Raw genomic sequence first — 8,602 nt, forward strand, 5'->3', positions numbered from 1 at the left:
AGTAAATCACAAACTACCAGACCTTCAGGAATGAGGTAGGAGGCAGGTTTTATTTAATTGGACAGCAGCAACACACAGCACAGACCCTGCCCCGAGCTGAAGTACGCCCCTATCCCTGGGTGAAAGGGTACCCTGGGCCAGCCCTGACAGCCTAGGGGGCTTCTCTCTGCCTGGTCGCACTCAGAGTCCATCCCATCTGATACTGGACAGTCTCAGGTCTTGTAGTAGCAGGTGCACTACAGGGCCACCGGCGGACTCAACAGGCCCACCTGTGTCCTTTCTGGGCCCACAAGGGACCTTGCTCCCTGCTCAACGTGCCCGGAGAGTGTCACAGCCCTCCCCACACCCCCAAAGTTAGGACGCCGCAGGGTTCAGGGAGAAGAGGCCAGGCACACTCAGGTCAGGCCAGCCTGGTTCCGGAAGCCGGAGTTGGCATTTAACGGTCTGGGGGCCCAGGGCAGCTTCCTCTTGAGTAACTGGCTGCTGGGAAGGTACAGGCCTGGCCCACGTCCCACCAGGCCTGGGAGAGAAAAGGCCAAGGCTCCAGGCTGGGAGGGTTACTGGGAGGGGATAGGGACCCAGATGGCTTCCCTTTCTAGTGGGAGGGCCACCCCCCCACCTGCCCATTCTCCCTAGGAGTTCTGTCCAGCCTCAGCCGGAAGCAGGACTGTGCAGGGGGCAGGACCCCCACGTACAGAGTTGGGGGAGGGCGCCTACAGCAGACAGCTGGGTCCACCCACCCCATTCCAGGCTATATTGCCCCTCCCCCAAGTCCCTCCGCCCAACACAGGTCTGGGTCTGGGTCCTCAGCTCTTCCCCTAGGAATCAGCCCACCCGAGGAAGGCAGGCTGCACAGGCTTCGAGGGGGCTCGACTCCTGTTCCTGCTGAACTGAGCCAGTCTGCACAAATCAACTGTGTTTCAGCTCAGTAGGCACGGGAGGCAGAGCCCAGGGAGGCCCGGACAGTGGGACAGGCGGGCGGCAGGGCCAGAGGAGGCGGGGTCCCGGGGGGCGGAACTTAGCCACTGTGAACACGACTTGGTGTGGACTCTGCTCACAAGCAGCTAAGCCCTGCTCCCCAGGCCAGACGCAGGCAGCAGGGGGCGGGGGGCCTCTCGGCCTCCCATCCCCGGCCCTATCCCCGGGCAGCGTCCTCAGCAGCGAAGGCGGTGGCGGCAGCCCCAGAGGCAGGGCTCAGGGTCGGTTGGAAATCCCTGGCAATGTGATTTGTGACAGGCAGCAAATCCCATCCCCAGGAACCCCAGCCGGCCATGGCACAGGGGTTGGGGGGCACCGGGTGGGACCGGAGGTTGGCACCTGAGGGTGGGGGGGGAGAGAGAGCAAAGGAGGTAAATGAGATTTGAAGACATCTGTGCTCCACGTCCCCGCTGAGGCCTGGTAGGGAAGCCCTCTCCCCACACACGGCGGCGGCTGAAGGCAATGCTGGACCACCAGGCTGGACGCCCCCACCGCAGCCACACGCTCAGGCCCAGGCCCGGAGAGGTAGAGATGCTCCAAGGATCCCTCTGAGCTAAGAGGGCTGCAGGGACTTCCAGAGCCAGGTTCCCCCCCTTTTCCCGCCCCCCCCCCCCCCCAGTAAGCCCTGGGCAGGCTAAACGGGGCCATGAGGAGAGGAAGTCGATGGGGTGGCGGGCAGGCGGGTGAGGAAGTGATCTCACCCCAGCTGGCGCCACTTCCTAGAAGCCTGAAGGGCAGGAGGAAACCACCAGGGCCTCTCCCCCCTCCCGTGGCCCCGTCTCCTCAGTGGCCAAGCCTTAGCCTGCACCCCATCAGAGCGGATGCCGACAGCGGGTACCCAGCTCTTCCCGTGGGCACACACATCCCCAGAGCACCGGACGCAGGCCCAAGGTGCAAATCTCCACTCTGCAGTTTCCCAAATGCCCTCCAAGCCTCAGTTTCCCCATCTGTAAAACAGCCCAGGGCCTCAACCGCACAGCACAGGGAGGTTTCACCAAGAGCGTATGTCATTCACCAGCACCCAGCACCAGGACCGCCTTACATGATTGTCAGTGCTCAGTGCAATATGAAATTGCGGGGTCCCTTCTTCACAACTTGCGAATTTCAAGATGCTGACAGAAGAGCATTAACCCAAGCTCAGGTCCTTCCGAGCAGGGGAGACCCCGTGAACTGCATGATCACAAGCCCATGACGCCAGCCTGCGTGTCGTAAACGGAGCTCTCCTTAATGATAAGAGCCCCCTGGCCAGGAGACCCCAACTCTGGAGCCAGTTTGGGCAGCTCTGAACCCTGGTTCTGTAGCATCCTAGCTGGGTGACTCCTAGAAAGCCACTCAACCCCTCTGGGCCTCCCTTTCCCCATCCACAAAGCAGAGATAATGCCGTGGTAAGGATCTCACAAGTGGTACATGTAATTAGAATGGGGCCATGCTGTCATCATCAGGCAGAAACAGAAAAGACAGTGGCAGTGAAGAGTCCAAACACTGGTGGGACCCTGGCACCCACATATGGTGGCGCCCGTCACTGGGAGACAGGTGTTAAGAGATGTCCTGCTCTGTTCCCCGACCCCTCGCATACATACAGGCGCGCGCGCGGGGGCACACACACACACACACACACACACACACAGTGGCCACCGGCTTTCCCATCAGTCCCCAGCCCTGTCCCCTCAGGGTCTGGGGGCACCAACCGGGAGCAGACAAGGCCCTGCAGGGCGGCCGGCCTCCCTGGGCCGCCTCCGGAAGTGAGACAGCACATTCGTGTCCCAGGGACGAGAACGGGAAGGGCGGCCATTTGGCCAGGCCCGTTTCCTGTGGGGTTTCCCCTGCACAGAGCCCCAGGCCGGGGCCAAGGCCACTCCCCATCCCCAAAGGCACAAAAGGCCTGGGTCTCTCACGGATGGGGCGCTGCCGTGCAGGTGCCCAGGAGCCGGGACCCCTGTTACCAAAGGTGTGCCTCTCAGGCTCATGGGAGATGGGTGTCCAGGGAGGGCCAAGTCCTTGGCAGCTGGAGGCGTGGGGGGGAAGATGGGCCCCTGGGCCGGAGGAGCAGAGGAGGCCCCAAGCCACACGGATGTATGTATGTATGCCTGAGTACAGGGCGTGGAGGCACGAGACACAAGCAGGCAGGCTTACTGTCACCACCCCCCAACCCCATGCTCCAAGAATGAATCAGGGGCAGCTTCCGCCGGGGGCGCCACCACCACCGCCCCCAAGCCTGGTCCCCAAATACTTTCCACCCTCTCGGAGCAGCTGGGATCGGAAAATACCAAGGGCTGCAGGCCCCGCCCTGCCCGCCACCGCCCGCCCTCCCAGCCTGTCACTAACGCTTTGCCTAATGGGCCTAGACTCTCCGCAGAGGCTCCCTGGGCCGGGCCCAGAGCCAGCCGCCAACCTGGGCTGCTCGGCCAAGTGCCGCCTGACCACCAGCCCCCCATCCATTACCCTGATCCCAACACAGCAACCGTAACAACCATCCCGACGGGCGACGCTCAGAGGCTGGCACCTGGGTGGAGGCAGGCAGGACAGTGGCAAGTGGGTGGGCCCCCACTGCCCACCCAGGGCCGGGGGGAGGGGGCAGGCCCAGGAAGGGGTGAGTAAGTGAGGACTGAATCACTTGTTATAAATAGGGGAACCGTGCAAGTCACATCCCAGCCCCCACTGTGCCCAGCCACACCACACCACACTCCAACCCCTGCCTTAAACTTCAATCCCCCTAGGATCAGTCACGGAATTCCCAGGGCCCCCCCCCCCAACATCCACACCGAGAGCCCTTAACTGAGGGGCACACCCTATTGCCATGTTCACCTCTTGCCTTGTCCCCATACGTCCCCATCGTAGCCCTGGCCTGCCTTTGGCAGGGGGGCCGCCAGCCTCGAGGCGAATCACGGGCTTCTGGGCCTTGTCCTCCTTCCTCAGCACCCCCAAAACTCCCAGGCCCAAGGCTGAGGGGTCCCCAGGATCCTCAAGGCAATTCTAAGGGCGTGGGTGACCACAGTCCTGGATGGTGATGCCAGACCCAGGCCAGGGGAAGGCCAAAGGTCTTCAAGTCTCAGAAGTCAGCTTCCTGGCCGCTCACCACCCAGGCCCCCCATCCCAGACCACCCAGGCCTGCTCTGCCCAGGGCCACAGCTCAGTGACCACACCCAGGGTGGCGCCAGCTCCAGCACCCTGGGGCAAGGCGCTGCTGGAGCATGACTCAGCCGTGCCCAGCATGGCGGCGTCCTTCTCTGCCCAAGGATTCCCACACGCCTACGCCCGCTGCCCTCCGTGTACGACCTCTCCAGGTGACCAGCCTTTTCCAACACATCTCCTTGTCCACCCAGGACACCTGATGGCAGGAGGGAAGGTGGCCAGGGTGCCCCAAAAGGGATCTGAAGGCAAGCGCCCGCGACAAGGAGGGGAAATGCACTCTCTTCCGCTTGTTTTCTGGTGCTCCCCATTTACAGACGGAGAAACCGAGGCCCAGAGGAATTCAGGGCCGGGCCCAAGGTCATGCAGCAAATCTAAAGGAAAGCCAGGTCTGCTCCTGGCAGAAAGCGCGTCCAGAGTGGAAAAGGGCTGGCCAGACAGCCCAGCGAGGGGCAGGAAGGTGTCTTTTTGCGACCACCCAGGGTTCCCAGCAGTATTCTTCACCGAAAACAGAGCCCCTCCGCTCAGCTTCCCAAGGTGAAGGGCACACTCTGAAAAAATGCTTTAAGGTATATCCAAGTGCCACCTGGGCCCATAGGAAGCAGGTCACCCCACTTACACCCACCCGGACCATGATGCCAGTTACCCTGGGACTGCAGTAGCGACAGGGGCTGCTCAGCAGCTGCGGCCAGCGCAGAACATCTGGCCTCCACTTACAACAGGCAGAGGTTGGTACCGGGGCCCTGGGAGGACCCCTGCAGCATCCGCCTCCGAGATTTCTCTCCAGTGAGCAAGGGTCTGCAGAGACTTGGAGGCCGGGCTAGCACAGACAGGCCCGACCCCCCTGGACACGCCCTGTCACGCATGTGCTCCGCGTGCCAGCCCTGGGCTAGGCCGGCAGCTATTTTAGGGCCCCCTCTGGGCCCACAGACGAGGCCTGCCAGTTGGGGTCTCGAAGGAGCTCCCAGAGGACATCCTGCAAGGGCAGAGGGCAACGGGTGCCCTTCTGGGAGCTAGGACGGAGCTGGCACCAGGCCCCAGGGCCCGTGCCTTCCCAGGACGTGCCTTCCCGGGACTGCGGCGTGTGAACACATGCGCAGGGGCCGGCCCGGGCAGGGTGCGTGGGCGAGCGGACAGGGTGTGTCCCACATCACCTCGCCTCTAAGCCGGGGCACCTGTCGGGTACTGCCCTCCAGCTCTGGCGGGCATGGGAAGAGCTGCCGGAGGACAGCCTTCATGCCAGGGGTCCCACACCGCCCCCCAGCTTTAACCTCACACGGCACCCGTCATCGTGAGCGAGCAGCTGGTTAGGACTGGGGCAGGAACGGGGCAGGTGACAAGAGAGCCGACTGCACCTTCAAGGCATTCGGGAGGCCACTGGGTCTGGCTGGGCCTGGCTGGGCTGAATAGGCAAGTCAGTGTAGGGCTGGGGGCTCTGGTGGCAGTCAAGTCCAGTGCTGGGGTCAGAGGTCAGTGTGGGGCTAGAATACAAGGTTCAGGTTTTAGTCAGGGGCCTGCAGCCCAAGGGCATGAGGACTGCGGGCCGCTCGCGGGGCACGGGACTGGGGAGTCACCCCTCCAGGAATCTCCCACACCTGGCCCCCTTCCTAAGCAACCTTGAAATGAGCTCCTCTCTCTTGCGCCCGGAGGAGCCAAGAGGGAGGGGAGGGGTGCCCCAATCTCCACCAAGCTGGGGCTACACCTTGGGGCCCCCAAGCCCATCTGCTCAATGGAAGGCCTTCCCTCCACTCGTTGGCCGACATGTCAAGAACTTGAACCACCGTGTCACCCGCCATCCACGGAACTCTGGGAGACCCCCACCCACCCACTCCTCCAGCCCCATCCCCACCAAAGCCCTGAGAGGCACCCTAGGAGCCCAGGTACCCGTGTGTATCCATCCCTCCCCACCCCAGCCCGGGCATATGCCCTCCCCCTTCCCACCCTGCCGCTGACTCCCGGCCCACCTGGACCTGCCCCCGTGACTATGGGACCCGCCCTCCCCACCACGCTCTCAAGGGTCTCCGGTGGGGGGAGTGGCCAGGGGTCTCCTGGGGAGGGGGTAAATGTTGGGCTGCCCTTCCCCCGCTCCGTAGGGGGCGCCCCGGGACTCTGCCGCCACCGCCGCCGCCAGATGCACGATCCCCGCTGCACCCCCCCCCCCCCCACACACACACACACAGAGCCACCGGCGGCGGGGCGGCGCCCTCCCCCTCTCCAAGCGCTGGGGACCCGCCGGGCGCACCCCCCCACTCCGCCCACGAGTCCGGCGCAGAAAAGTTGCCGCCGTCGCCGCGGCGCCGCCGCCTCCCTCCCGGTTCCCTCCCCGACTCACCCGCGGGGGAGGGGAGCCGGCACTCGGGGCTCCGGCCGCCGCCCCGGGCCCGGCGGCAGAGACGCGGGCGGGCGGCGGACCCGAGACGGGCCGGGGTCGGTCGCGGGCCCGGCTCCATCCCACTCACTGGCCGGCCCGCCGCGGGGCCGAATCGCTTTTAAAACCTTCCCGTCTCCTCCCCCCGGGCCGGACAGGGGGCGGGCGCGGGGCGGGGCGGGCGCCGCCGTCATGTGCCCCCGGAACCGGTCCGCCCCCACTTTCTCTCTCTGGTCCCCCAACTCAGCCCCAACTTTCTCCCTCCTTGTCCCGACTCCACCTGGGCCCCCAAACCCAGCCCAGCTTCCCCCCTCCGGGTCCTGGACTCGAGAAGCAGCCCCAGATTTTAAGCTTAGGCTCTCCCTGCGGGAGGAAGGACAGAAGCAGGGGTCCTAATGCCCCTCGCACCCCCAAACCCCTCTTGGCAAAGTCCTGCCCCTGCGCAGGAAGAGAAACGCTGGAGGCCGTGGGCAGGGGCAGGGGAGATGGGGAAGGGGGGGGGGGAGAAATGGCGCCAGACGGAGGACATACTTCTGCTGTGTATGTACCCTTCCTTGGGAGGCACGGGCCTGGGCGTCTGGGCTCCTGCCAAACACCAATCCCCACTTCCTCCAGTCCCTCAGTGCCTTCTCCAGCCCCAGGAAGTCCCTCCTTTTATCCCATCCAACCCTCTCCTGCTGCCATGGAAGCCTCCGACCCCAGTCCAGGTGGTCCCTGGATCAAGGTTGCCTCCAGGCTCTGGCTTCCCATCATCCCCATCCCCCACCCACCCAGGGGCTCTGGGAAACTCCCCAGCTACTGGAGTCTCCCTGGGATAGAGTCCCTCCCTGGATCCCTCCCTCCTTCCCTGCCTGCGTCTGTCCCACCACATCCTCCACCGGCCTCCCCTCCACCGGGAGAAACACGGAGGCATTGTTCCCCAGGACGGGGCCCTGCCTTGGGGCCTGGCCTTGTGCCCAGGTGGGGGGCCAGGAACAAAACTAACCAAAGGAGGGGCGGGGTGCCCTCTACCGCCAAGACAGCCTCCTTGGGCATGCCTAACTGCCACTTCACCCTCTCCAAGATGGGACAGGGGCCGATGGCGCCAGATCGCCACCACGGCCACCCCTATGGTGCCATGGCGCGAGGGGTTCTGGAGCCAGAGGACCCTCCTCTGGCTGTGTGTCTGTGGACACACACACACAGACCTGTGTGGGCATTGCTTTGGGGGCCGTTTTTCTCCCCCCACTCCCAACATTTCCCAAGTCATATAATTGGGGGTGGGGGGGGTCAGATTGTTCACCACCCAACTCCTGGGAAGTAAGGGTAACGCTGGGGAGTGGGGACCCGGCAGCAGGCCCAGGCAGGGGACCATAGGGGCTGGTTGGATGCCTCTGGGTCACCTCGTAGCCCAGGAGTTCTCCATTTCCTCAGTTCAGCTCAGCCGGCTCCCACCTTGGATCTTAGTGGGAATTGGAAGAAGCCGGTGGAAGCCACACCTCGTTCCCATCCCATGGGACCCAGCCTGGGGGGTTCCTGGGTCTTTCTTCTCTGTGGGGCCCAAGGGGCAGGATCTGGCAGGTTGGGGCAGGAGGGGGCAGAGCAGCCTGTGGAGCCCTGGGGGAAGATTTGGGGTGGCACAGAATTCCCCGACTCGGGGTGGGGCCCAGAGAGGGGTGGGGTACTTGCCACATGGCCTCCTGAGCAGCTAAGCGCAGGGGAACGGAGTTCTCAGAATCCAGGGTCTCCCTGTGGAGACACACACACAGGCTTGTCATTTCAGAAACAGACCAAATAGAAAGTGGCCAAATTACAACCGCCCCCCCCCACGCTGCGCCTCCAGAATGCTTCCTTCGGACCCCAGAACAAGCCTCCCATCCAGAACCATCCCTCGCCTGGCATTAGTCCGGTTGGGCACACATTTAGCAGAAATGCCTCCTCCATGCTGTCCTCCAGGGATATCTGTGCCAAGGCCCTTTATAACCCCAGACGACCCAGCTCACTAAGCTTGGAGGGACTTCAGGTGCCACCAGCTCTCCCTCTGGATCCCCCAGTGCTTGCCCCGTACGCCCTGGTCCTGAGTTGGCCAGTTTACCCAGGGACAGCAGCCAACAGGGATAGGAGTTCTCCAAACTAGCCAACAGATCC

At 63.9% G+C, this 8,602-nt stretch overlaps 1 long non-coding RNA gene across 1 annotated transcript; it reads right to left on the reverse strand.

The window, feature by feature from the left end:
- Positions 1-31: 31 nt before the first annotated feature.
- Positions 32-6,636, reverse strand: LOC124524517 (uncharacterized). Its single transcript, XR_006965264.1, has 2 exons — positions 6,440-6,636; positions 32-5,588 (listed from the first exon to the last, which is right to left on the reverse strand). It is a non-coding gene; the product is annotated as an uncharacterized LOC124524517 (long non-coding RNA).
- Positions 6,637-8,602: the final 1,966 nt, after the last annotated feature.

Source organism: Lynx rufus, unplaced genomic scaffold, assembly GCF_022079265.1.
Source record: "Lynx rufus isolate CCGP_SWC_20201006 ecotype Redwood Valley unplaced genomic scaffold, mLynRuf1.p SCAF_4, whole genome shotgun sequence".
Lineage (NCBI taxonomy): Eukaryota > Metazoa > Chordata > Mammalia > Carnivora > Felidae > Lynx > Lynx rufus.